Source organism: Dermacentor silvarum, chromosome 11 (genome assembly GCF_013339745.2).
Source record: "Dermacentor silvarum isolate Dsil-2018 chromosome 11, BIME_Dsil_1.4, whole genome shotgun sequence".
NCBI lineage: Eukaryota > Metazoa > Arthropoda > Arachnida > Ixodida > Ixodidae > Dermacentor > Dermacentor silvarum.
The window spans coordinates 121620850-121634538 of NC_051164.1; positions in this window are offsets into that span (position 1 = coordinate 121620850).

The following is a 13689-nucleotide window of genomic DNA, read 5'->3' on the forward strand; positions in this document are numbered from 1 at the left end:
TTCCGTGCTCACGTGGTTTCGACGGGAATTCAGGGCGCAGGCTCCTTTCCCAAGCGTATCACCCCTGAAGGAAGCCGAACGCCAGGCCGGGGTACGCTTGTACCCTTTTGAACCAGTGGGTGCACGGCTGCGGTAAGTCTAAACCAATCATAATGCTCACACAGACACAAATGAAGGTTAGCTTTATACGAGAATATATTTTTTATGTCCCCCTTTTTAAGGTGTTCTTTAAGCCGGATGAACTTTGTGGCTCCAGTACTGAAGTGGGGAGTTCACTTCACCACTTGATTTCCGTGCTCACGTTGGTTTCGACGGGAATTCAGGGCGCAGGCTCCTTTCCCAAGCGTATCACCCCTGAAGGAAGCCGAACGCCAGGCCGGGGTACGCTTCTACCCTTTTGAACCAGTGGATGCACGGCTGCGGTAAGGCTACACCAATCATAATGCTCACACAGACACAAAAAAGGTTAGCTTTATACGAGAATATATTTTTATGTCCCCCTTTTTAAGGCGTTCTTTAAGCCGGAAAACTTTGTGGCTCCAGTACTGAAGTGGGGAGTTCACTTCACCACTTGATTTCCGTGCTCACGTTGGTTTCGACGGGAATTCAGGGCGCAGGCTCCTTTCCCAAGCGTATCGCCCCTGAAGGAAGCCGAACGCCAGGCCGGGGTACGCTTGTACCCTTTTGAACCAGTGGTGCACGGCTGCGGTAAGTCTAAACCAATCATAATGCTCACACAGACAAAATACAGGTTAGCTTTATACGAGAATTATTTTTTATGTCCCCCTTTTAAGGCGTTCTTTAAGCCGGATAAACTTTGTGGCTCCAGTACTGAAGTGGGAGTTGACTTCACCACTTGATTTCCGTGCTCACGTTGGTTTCGACGGGAATTCAGGGCGCAGGCTCCTTTCCCAAGCGTATCACCCCTGAAGGAAGCCGAACGCCAGGCCGGGGTACGCTTCTACCCTTTTGAACCAGTGGGTGCACGGCTGCGGTAAGGCTACACCAATCATAATGCTCACACAGACACAAATAAAGGTTAGCTTATACGAGAATATATTTTTATGGCCCCTTTTTTAAGGCGTTCTTTAAGCCGGATAAACTTCGTTGCTCCAGTACTGAAGTGGGGAGTTCATTAAACAAATTCGGAATATAATACTTGCGTTGCCCTTTACCATAATTAGTGCTTGTGCGAGGAACAACGTATCTGGAGGGATTGCGTAGATTCATGTGTTTTTTTAGCAGGTACGCGAAAATTTTAATTCCAGAAATATCGCGGCACAACAACAGAAAGGGACACTGAATCAAAGTTTGGCATTTCCAGAGAACTGAACAAGTTAGCCGTATCAATGTTTGTGTTGTAGGCTACACTTTTTAAAATATTTTCTAATAATCGGTTTACCTTGGCTTTCCAAAAGCTACTGCAATTAAAGAAACAACAGATGCCATATCGTACATGCGAATAGGCTAGCGCATGAACGATCATTTTCTTTATTTTAATGGGAGCATAGCTTCGGACGCGGTAAAGTAAGCACGCAGCTCGTCGAAGTTTTGCACAAATGGAAGCCATATGAACGTTCCATGATAAAGCATTATCAAAGTGAACTACTAAATATTTAATACTATCAACATATTCAATCGGTGTACAGTCACAATTAAAACAATCGGAGCCATGCAAAACGACAGGCAACGTGGCATCAATAACTTTTAGGGATTTCTAAAACAGACTAATTGCGTTTTCTCGAGTTAACTCTTATTTCATTACTTTTACACCAGTCCATGACATTAACTGCGTCAATTTGAAGCAGATCAACAGCCCTTTTCATATTCCATGTGTCTTGAGACAAGCAAAGTGTCATCCGCGTATTGAAAAATAGTGCTTGTCCCAATTACCTGTCCCCAAGTCACACACGTATAAGTTAAATAAAAGTGGTGACAGCACTGAACCCTGTGGCACTCCTGCTGTGAGGTACCGCAGTGTGCTGTGTACATCATGCAACAACAATTTGAGAGCGATTCAGAAGAAACTATTAAAAAAATCTAAAAAATGTCCCCGAAAGCCATAGTGTAAAGTTTACTGCATAGAATACGGTGGTTAACTGAGTCAAATGCTTTTGATATATCCAAGAAGAGTCCACAAGCCACCGTTTTGTTCAAATGTTTCGTGTAAAATATCTGACAAAGTTTCAAAAAGATTCTGCGTACCGCTGCCTTGTACAAAGCCGTACTGCGAGGGCGATAAAATGCTGTGCTTACGAACAAAGCTGTCCATAGCCTCAAGAACATGCCTTCAAGCAGTTGTGCTAAGAAAGGAAGTACGGAGTACGGAATGGGGCGGTAGTTTTCTGGTTTTGACGCATCTCCGCCCTTAAATATTGGACAATAACACGTGCTCTCTTCATTTAATCGGGGTACAAACACACGTGTCTAGATACTGTTCAAAATAAAAGGAATCGGCCTAGCTAGCACCGTGATATTACGTATTTATCTTCAGCTGATATTCCATCTAAGCCTTGAGCACGGCTCCTTCGTGACCGACAAAGCAATCGACGCAAGTCATCTTCAGCCATCGAAGGCAGAAGTGCTGAATCCGATACTGAACTGCTAGCTGCGATAAGGTCGGCAGATTAAGGGGCGTTCCCGTATCGGTTACCAAGGGAAGAAATGAGACATTGAAATTATTAGCCACCGCTTGCGATGGAGGACCGAAACCTTTTAGTATCGGGTCTAAGGGGAGCGGGGACTTGATCCCTAAGCTCATTCATAGAGACCACATCTTTGTGGTTTATTCGTGAAAGGAAAAAGACTGCTAAAGTAGCTTCTCTTGGAACAGGCGCATCATTGCTGTAACTTTGTTTCGTGCGTTTCGGTAAAGACTCTTCAAAGCCTCGATTCTGGATGATTTCGAATCGTTTCCAGAGTTCATCTTTCTCATGAATGGCTTTCAATATTCGGTTATTTACCCAATGTAAATGTGTTTTTCGCTTATGTACCAAAACAGATCTTTTGCACTCTTGTTTCAGCTCAGTAAAAGTGTCTACAAACTTTTTTACGCACTGGTCGAAACCACTATGCGCTAGCAGTGTATCCCAGATATTGGGAGACAAGTCTGTCAAATCTAGCATAATCAAATATTTCTATCTATTGGAATCCTTGCTTTGACAGTATGAGCACCCGGAGATGAGATCTGGCAGCCGATATAGTAATGATCAGCCAGCTTTTTTGTTATTCGAATGGATTTAACGGTCAAAAAATCTATGAGCGCACTAAGACGTGATCGAGGCACGAGGAAACAAGGCGACCTGAGAGCACTTCTTGTCTAGTTGCTTCATTACGACAGCATATTCTATGCCATAGTATGCTAATATGTTAAATAATCGGAAACAATCGTCTTCTCAGAGCTTAGGATATCTATGTTGATATCCCGATAATGCACATGTTATTATAAGAAGGTTAGAACGTCTAAATTTTTTTCAGTTCATCGAGAAATGATTGCACGTGTTCTGACGGTGGACGATACGCAGCGATAAAGAGAGCACAGTGCCAGAACATTCCAGGCGGAATGCAAGGCTTTCAGCAACCGAAATTGAAAACGACATCGGTGTAACTAACCATTAGTCTTAATGAAGACCGCTATTCCCCCGCCTCGTCTACCTGTTCTAGTTAAAAATGCTCTTGAAAATCGGGTAGGCGGATTGGAATAACCTATCATCTTGAGCGTTAATTTCTGTAAGAACGAGAGCATCTACTAAGCTCAAATGTTAGTGGTGTCAACAAGGAACTGATCCAATGTTTCCTTATATTCTCACGTTTACATGAAAACGGAAAAAGACGGGCTATCAGTGACGTCAAAGACTGTTCCAAGTGAACAAAAATCTGGAAGGGAGTGATAGTGACTGCCATTTTCAAGTCATCTTATCAACGTCGTCGACCGTGGCGATACGAAGCACACGGCCTCCGTCTTTTTTCGAGCAAAAATCTTGCCATTTTTAACCCAACATACTTATAGGAGCTTTCCTGCCTTTGGTACGAGCTTCTTCTTCTTTATGGTGGTTTTACGTGCCAAAACCAGTTCTGATTATGAGGCACGCCGTAGTGGAGGGCGCGGATAATTTTGACACCTGGGGTTCTTAACGTGCACTACAACGCAAGCACACGGGCGTTTGCATTTCGCCTCCATCGAAATGCGGCCGCCGCGGCCGGGATTCGATCCCGCAACCTCGTGCTCAGCAGCGCAACGCTTAGCTGACTGAGCTACCGCGGCGGGGTGTTTGGTACGAGCTTTCCAGAATAGTTCTTTGTTAGTCTGAGTCAAATTTTCGTTGGTACATCATGGGGTAAGGTTTTTTCTGTGCCAAGTCACGCAGTGCGACTGACGTGTGATAATTATTTATATATTATTAATAATAATAATAATAATAATAAATAATATAATAATAATAAATAATAATAATAATAATAATAATAATAATAATAAAATAATAATAATTAGCATTTTGAGGCTCACTTGACTCCCGGAATCATCTAACAAGTAAGATCCAAAATCCTGATTCTTGAATCATCATTTGAAGGTTGAGAAGAATTATGTCAGCGTGTGCGTAATCAGACGTTCTAATTTAGCGTCAAGCTCTTCAGTTTTCATGCCAGTTCGGCATTACGGCATCGTGGATTGCAAGTTGTAGGACTCATGAACAGTAATTCGCATCCGTAACCAGCACTGGGTTGATCTGTAGAACTATTAGGGTTACTTACAATTGCCTCGCAGTCATAAAGATTGCCCAATCATAAGCGCTAGAAATTTTAACCATGCTAGAAAAGTGTTTAATGCCAGCAGCTGTACTTTATAGTGCCTATTCTTCGTGGACTGTCATTTTGCACGGGCAGCCACATCGTTAAGATACTCACAGTAGAGGCATTTGGTAGCTGCTCGTTTGTTCAGAATCAAATTAAATTAGGTATTCAATGGTAGTAGCATTAAATTAATCTCGCTGTGTCAGCATCTCTCAACGAATCGAACTTCCATAAAGAAATGTAATCGAAGCATGCATATTGACGATAAATACGAAAGCTCAACATTTTTTTAAATTAGTGGTATAGTATAAGCTGACTCGTATTTTTTAACCATAACACCAACTTTCACAAGCTTAGAACTGAGGTTGAACAGCGGGAATAAAAGAAGACCGCGGAAGAACAAACACCACAGACAACCGGTCGCTGCCACTGAAACATTACTTGAACTTCACCAGCAAGGCTGGTGAAGTTCAAGTGCATTCCCAGCAGAGGCATGCGTTCACAGCCCCATATACATCAGCAATTTCAGCAAAATCATGATATTGCTGCAAAAACCTGTTTGTTTTTGTGATAAAGCAAGAGAGGGAGTGCTTCTAAATTTAGTATATGTTCCTTTCAAATATGATATGCCTGTATTATTTCTCTTCCCTCGTACTTCTGCTTTCTCTTATGAACTTTGTCTTTTCAAACATATGAGTGTATGGGCACTTGTTACAATGACCTCTAAATGACTTCCATATCCGTTTCGTACATTAGTGCAGGGTTTAGGAGCTCTGTCATGAAAAACCTCATTTTGTCCCACATGTTTACCGCAGCTGATAGATCTGATAGATAACGGCGTGCGTGCATTCAGCCAAACAAGTTTACGATTGAAAGTGAACACGGGCCTTTTGACCCTTTATAAACGATTGCATACCGAGAAAAATCTCCGTACCGGCATCTCTATAGGCTGAGCCATAGGCCCCATTTTGTGCGATATATTTTAGCGAAGCTTTATGGGCTCACAAGTTTCGGCGGCGGCGGTTGGGGTGGTGGTGGTGGTGTCGCGCTCAACAGTGAGCCGATCCTGGAGATATTGCAGAAACGGTCAAAGCTCAATGGCACGTACCAGGGACAAAAAGAGAGTAAAAGAAAAAAAAAGAAAAGAGAAAAAAAGAGCGAGAGAGAGAAAGAAATAAACACAACGAGAGAGAGAGAGAGATAGAAAGAGGGAGAGCAAGAAAGAAGAAAGGGAGAGAAAGAAAGAGAGATAGAGAGAGAAAAAAGAGAAAGAAAGAGAGATAGAAAATCACCAGCCCTTCCCCTGTCGAGAAAAAGGGGGTAAGCGAAGGTTGTCGTGTGTGTACTCGACCTACTACTTTTCCTTCCCTTCTCGACAGGGGAAGGGCTGGTGAACTTTTTATCCTCTTTTGATAATGTAATGTTAATTCCGCTAAGTTTGTGGACCGCCTGTAACGCGATTGTTTAGGAAAGTTGACCACTGTTTAATCGTTATGCAGAAAGATGTGTGTATGCATTTTCATGAAGAAATTTTGGACATGTTCATCAAAACTCTACGCGAGGACCTCAGTTCACGCACGAATTGCCGACTAATTACCGCATTCACTTTCTTGTAATAATCTCAGTTTTTCTTTGTATGAACATAGCATTATCCTGGGTATACTATCCCAGATCCAAAAAAGCCTCATTGCCAACGCCAGCTACATTCGAAATTGATTTGGAGGGGCATCGCGACCACACGCATTAAAGGAGCCCTGAGTCAGTAGTGTAAGCACGAGAGTTGAGCGAAGTAAATCTGACAGCAACATTACAGAACGCAGGTTCTGTAATGAAACAGAGAGGACAAGAGACCAGTACACGTTGTGCCGTACTGGCACAAGTTGTCGCACAGCCTAAAGAAAGTTTCCAAAGACAATGTTATTTACATTTCCGTGCCAGTACAATCTTTCCTTGGTATGCAATCGTATCAAAACGCTCATAAGGCCCCTGTGCACCAGCAAAATAAAACTTGTTTCACTAAATGTAAGCGCGTCGTCACTATCAGATATCGCTGAGCTGTTGTAAAACATATACAACAAACGGGAGCGTGAATGACAGAGCTCGTTAGCACTGCACTAACGTACGAAATAGACATGGAAGTAATTAGCGGCTCATTGTAACAGTGGGCATGCACTCCCATGTTTGAAAAGGCAGAATTCATGGGGAAGAAAAAAGCAAGAGGGAAAGGGAAATGATAGAGGGCGGTCATAGTCGAAACGAAGGAGGTAAATGTGTAAGCGCTCCCAGTCGTGCTTGGCGGAAAAATAAAATATGTTTCCAATAGAAGCTTGTACTGCCTCATCGTGTCGGCGTCGGTGTTGTTGGTGGTGTACGAAAAAATCCAAGCCACGCGAAATAAAAATGCTCCTCGGGCTGCGGAATCGAACACCGACGTCCGGGTTGGGAGACCACCCTGCCAACCGATTCAGCCATTGTCGGTCTTTTTTCCCCTTTCTACATGGCATTATTGCATCATGTATATGCGATAAAAATACAACACGCGAGCAACGCGCAAGCACTAGCCAACACATCTTATATTCATGGCGTAGAATAGACCTAAAATCGCGTTGAGCACACCATGCACACAATGTACTACAAGTAGCTTTGAACTTTACACAAGTCGTATTTTCGCACGCAAGGCGAAGCATCAATTGCAATAGCAAATTCGTAGACAGCAATACGAAGTAAGGATAGTAGTTTTATTGTCGTATAACGTTGTAAATATTCGCTTACTAACTAAATAACCACGCACGGTGTCATGCGCGCACAGGAAAGATGAACACATCTCACTCGATGACAGCGGAAACTCGCGAGAATGCTGGAGTGAGAAAGCGCGCCAGCAGCAGCAAGCAAATTGACCTTCATGCTGGCTCTCGCTTAAACGCGACCTAACGTCGAAAGCGCAGCGCATACAAAGACCGGCACTCGGTGAATGCACTTTGTCCCATCGCAGATCGCTTTGAAGATGAGGCACCCGCGGGCACACTTCGTCCGCATCGCAGTTCGCTTTCAAGGTAGCTCCGTAAGCAGCATCCGCGGGAGCAGAACGCCCCCCCCCCTCCTGTCTCGGTCGCCTGCTCCCGTGCTTCTTGCGTGAACGAAGACCGCGCGCTTACGGCCGCCTTCCTCTGTCGCGCGCGCAAGATTAAGCTGCGGTTGCCGGCTCAACCTCGCACGCTTTCGCTCGCACACACAACGCACGGCGCACGGCACGATTTATCGCCGCTGGATTTATACGGAACCTCACGGCGACGGCGACAGCAAAAATGCGCTTGGAGTGTCCGTATAGTTGCTATCGCAATAAAAAGTTGGCAACGACAAGAAACTTAACAAGAGGTGGTCTAAGCTGGTTGAAACTCTGCGAAGTCATGCATGTCCTTCAAGTGACCAATCATTTTTTTTAAGTTACACAGTGAAACATTACCTGCGACAAATTAGTTGCACAAAAATGGAATTTTCGTCCACTGTAATGTCACCTTTGTGATGTACCCGATACCATAGAGTATTGCTTCATAAGTTGTAAAGACGCAATAATATTTGGGATATTCTTCAAAGAACTCTAAAAAAAGACTTCATTTTGAGTCAGCATACCATCCGATACTGATTGCACCCGACGGAGACGATGTGACTTTTGATATGTTTTTCTTAATTGGAATACATAGCTTATGGAATACACGCATGTTGTACCGAAACGCTTAACCTGTAGTTTCGCTGAAATTCATGACACTGTCGGTTCATCATACGCGCTCTCTAAAACGGGGTTTTATGTGCATGAAGAAGTAGACGCAGCGCCCGCAGCGGGGCGCGCGCGATCACACCATACCCCCAGCCTATCACAGTCGTCTCCCCTCTGGAGGAGGGAAATGGTGTGAACACGTGTTCGCTCGCCTCGCACCCGCCGTTTCCCGCTAGTTCAGGCTCGGCAGTCAGATTGGGTGGTCGCGTTTAGTTCGTTCTGCAGAAGACCAGGCTGCGTTGAAAGGAACGGCAGCGGCAGCGGGCCCATGAGCGTCTCAAACGCTAGGAGTCCCCTCCCCCCGGAGCAGGGAAAGGGTGTGCTCGCTCGCCTCGCGCCGGCCGTTCCCGCCAGTTCAAATCCGGCAGTCAGATGGGGAGGCCTCGCTTGGTTTGTTCTGCGCCGACGAGCATGCTGCGTTGAAAGAACGGCTGAGGCAGCAGGTCGCGAACGTCTCAAACGCTCAAGAATTTACCCAAGCCTCCCCGAGGGGGGATGGACAGCTTGGCGTTCACGCCCCTGCAGGGGTAGGGGTTTAAGTTTTTAGGGGCGAAGCTCCTTATAGCGGCACCCGTTCCGTCCCCGTCGTCGTAGTAGTAGTGTGTAACCAGTCTGAGAAAAATGAGAAAAAAATTCCGAAGTTGTGTCCGTAGCGCGGAATCGAACCAGGGACCCCTCGCTTCCGAGCGCGTGGCGCTAGCCCACTACGCCACGAAGCGGACATGGACACACGCACCACGATGGCAATAAATACCCAACATTAACGAAAGGCCGCGTTTTAGCGCGTTTCTAGCGCGTTTCTAACGCGTTTGTGCTAGCGCGTTACGGCCCGTGTAAGAAGCTGGTGTAAGACGATGTGGGCCTCTCCGCCTTACTTTCAACGCGTTTCGAACGCGCTGCCCAAACGGTGGCAAGTCAAGTTCAAGTCGAGGAGCGTTTATGAAACGGGGGGTATACTCTGTCAGCAGTCATGTGATGGCGTCGGCAAACGCGGTGCACGGTCCGGCATTTGTAAATGGCGCGTAAGACGCTGTGGCGCTCCCCCTTACTAGAGAGTACAGCACGTTTCTAACGCGTTTGTGCTAGCGTCCCCTTAAGCGGGAGATCCGATGATTCCCTCGGAGCTTCGCCCACTCATCATCATTCACCCGTGGATATGCTGTGATTTTTTAGTGCGATAGCAATTATATGGACACTTCAACCGGATTTCTGCCGTCGGCGTCGCCGTACCGTCACCGTGAGGTTCCGTAAGATAAAATCTTCGCCGCGCGCCGTATGCCCAGAGGCAGCGTGCGGGGACGCGCGCTATCACGGAGAGCGAACGCACTCAATCTCCCACGCGCAAGCAAGGAAGCGGAAAGCCAGCGCCGGCACTTCTCTGCCAACAACCGCGCTCGTCGCTCGTCCGCACATCTCTTATCTCTCCCACGCGCAAGAAAGGAAGCGGGAAGCCAGCGCCGGAAGAGCGGGGGGGGGGGGCGCACTTCTACGCTGCCAACAACGCGCTCGTCGTTCGTTCGACCGCACCGTCTCTTATCTCCACACGGCTCTGACCTTATGCGCATTCGCCGCTCAGTTTCGTTGAAGCGATAGACCGCACGTACCTTCGCCCGCTGCTGCGGGTATATATCCGCTCGCTGCCAGCGTTTTGACGGTCGTTGTCTGCAGTCATCAGTGTGATCGTTCATGTTTGTTTGTTGCGCGCTCACACCCGCTTCTTAAATCAGTTAGTAATAGTCGGGCCATTTTTCCAACGCACGTACACATGCAATGCTGCCCGGGTCGGCAGTGCAGCGCTACAGGTGTGGTCCCTTCGCACGCGCTGCCCACGGGAAGCGCTTCTCATCAACACCACCGTTTCACACGCGCTTCTCGTGGTCATCGAGTCTCTTCATGTCGGTCTATTACGCCGCAGCACACCTGCTTACTTAATCAGCTCATGTTTACTACCATTAATATTGCTACCAAAGCCGCTAACCTTACTTCGTATGACATTGCTGTGTTGCTATCGCATTCATCGCTTCGCCCTTAGGCGCGAAACTGTGACATTTTTTTTATGCGATAGCAATTATATGGGACACTCCAAAGCAGATTTCTGCGGTCGGCGTCGCCGTCGTTGTCGCCGTTGCGTGAGGTTCCGTATGACGTCAATGGGATGAAATCGTCGCCGCGCGATGATAAGTGTTCTTGAGGAAGGGAAAGGTGGCGCTATCTTCTGCAGCCTTGAGGGAGCACGGCTCAGCGCCATCGCCGCGCGCCGCCGAAACGCTGTATGTGCGAGTGAAAGGGCGCGAGGCCCGCGCTCTTTTCGCGGGGAGGGAGCGCTGAGCCGTGCTCTCAAGGGCTGCAGAAGATAGCGCCAACCTTCCTTTCCCTCAAGAACCACTTATCATCCCACGGCGGAGAACAAACGCCCGTTCTGCGTCGTGCTACCTTAAGGGCTGCAGAAGTAGGCGTCTCTTCCTCCTTATACAAGCAATATATGTAGAGCAAACGCGCCTTCTTCCGACGCGCGAAAGGCCGGGGGGGGGGGAGGGGGAGGAAAGGGAGGTGACGTTTAGCGGCGGCACCAGGTGCCTATTATATCAGAGGCACCGGCAAACAGTCAGCAACGCCGCACGCATTTTGTGTGAACGCTGGCCAAAACGCCGATAGCGTCGACATTAGTTCTGCGTGTTGCCGGTGCTGCTGCATGTCCAAGTTTATACAGTGACCAAGCTATTATCATTACTCCGTATAACTCTCTACAAATTGCTATCAAAATTGATGCTCGTTTTTCAGGTGAAACTACGACCACACTTTTTACATGAAACATTATATTTTTCAGAAGTGTTTGATGTAGTGAGTTCTCAGGATAACACCAGTTTCGAGATATTAATTAAAGAACTTTGCGGAGAAATGGATTGGCTTTCCGGTTACTTTTGTGCTCCAATGCATAAAACGATGTTTATTTAAGAAAGTAACTAGAACGCCAATGCATTTTGCGCTCCGTAATGTTTGCGAATTAATATATCGAAACTGGTGTCATCCTGGAGAATTCGTTCCAACTGATCCACCTTGCGAACTCCACATTTATAATTGTAATTGCAAATGGGTCATAAGGCAATTAGTCAAAGACCTAATTAGTGAATTTTGTTGATTCCGAATATGCATTTCAATGCTTTTGCAATTATTGTCCACCTCTTCGAGTAGACCAGTTGATGACTAGACTTGTGTTATGTGCCACAGCCAACCTTAAAAATTTTTGAAACTGTTCGCTGAAACACCCTGTATATGTGATTGGTGTGTACGCATGCCTATGCTGGGAAAGGTTATAATATTTTTTGGTCAACGTCAAATAAAGTTTCAGTTGGCAGTCAGCGCTTCTCTTTAGTATTTGTTTCTCATTTCCTTGTTATATCGCGCTGTTCAACCTGCATTCTAAATATGAACCAACGAACCCCTCACCAAGATGTTACTAATCACAAGTTCGGTTTAATGTGAAAAAATTATATCTACAGGTCAGTAAACATACCTCGTGAGTGGGTTACCTGGTAGGTTATCGTACACAATAAATCCATCAAAAGGGGAGAGGGGAGAAACTTCTACGCGTGCGAATTTTCTGTACTTTCTGTTAGAGCTGCGTCCGGATATAGAAAACCTGTTTTCTCGCAGCTGGTGCATAGCAATATATCATGCGCACGTAGAGGCCCAGCAGCGGTAATGTCAGTGCTGCTGAAACTTTAGCACGCTGCGAATACAAACAGGCATTTGCGCATTTCGCCCCGGCCAAAATATCAGCAGTGCGGCCAGGTAGTGACCCCCACATCGGGCTTAGCTGTTGCAACACGGAAACGACTGCGCCTCGTGGCGGTTTTTGTGTGGGTACACGTGTCCCTCTATTCATAAAGTCAGTACCAAGATCAGGATGTGAAACCGAGTCAGAGCTCAAATGAACACCGGAGATGAATCAATGTTTAGGCAGAACCTGAACCAACCAAACCAATGTTCCGTCAGATTATAACAAAACTTGAACCTGTTCGAAGCTGCCCTGAAGAGACTGCATGACGTATGTTGAGATTCGCGTTGAGTTTAGGCCGGTGATCCTTCAGCAAGAGGGATGAGTACGTGTGTGAGTAATAGCGAGAGAGAAAAGAGTGGTTATTTTACAGTATTTACAGTGGCTCCAAATACGGAAGACCACTCCATGGGAGAGCACTTTGAAAGTCTCAGCTCACTACATGTCTGAGCACTATCAAAACACGTCAGGACACACTACTGCACGCAAGGGTGTCTTCTTAAAAACATTCGTCTAACCTAGTTGACCCGACTAGGGAATCAGATGACCTTGATGCGGCCAATCAGAGGGGTCGTATGTTCACCGAACTCCGCCTTAATGTTTCACCTTCGAAGCAAGGACGAGGCAATCCGGAAAGGGGGTTTGACACTCCTCCCACGAAAGTCGGTGACAGTTTGCTCCTCCACCGGTCATCTTGCCAGGGTCGGGAGAAGGCCTTCACGCTAATCCCCGCTTCTAACGAAGGGTGGCGGCTGTGGTCGGTTGCTTGTAAGGGAGCCTTTGTCCGAACGTCGCTGCCGCTGTCGGGCCGTGTTGCCGTCTGGGCAACGCTGATGAAAGGGGGGGGGGGGATCGGGGAAAGCACCCAAAGAATGGGTACTTGCTAGTGGGGCGCTTGTTTGCCCGACTCGTGGATGTCTGGCACTGTCGCCGTCTGGGCGACGCTCATGAAAGGGCCTGCCTCGAGGGGAAATAATCAAAGAATGCGCCCGGCGATGCGGGGGACGCAACAGACTCCTCCCCCGCCCGAAGATCCGCCAATCCGAGGGTGACCAGCTGTCACGTTGCCCGAGCATCGGTGGTCTGTCGAGACCCTGGATTTCTTCTTGAAATGATTTCCAATGACACACTCGAGCATGAAGTCCCAGCATTAACCTCGTGGTTGCCTTCTCCCTAGGGAATACACAAGCACACACACGACAACAGGGCACAGGAAAGCGCCTGGCTCGCACCGAGAGCCATCGGGTCTAGCGAACAATCAAACGCACCTGCCCTTATCTGATAATAGCACCAAAGCAGCCATCAAATCACTAAACCTTCGCTGAAGATCACAATTTTGAAAGTA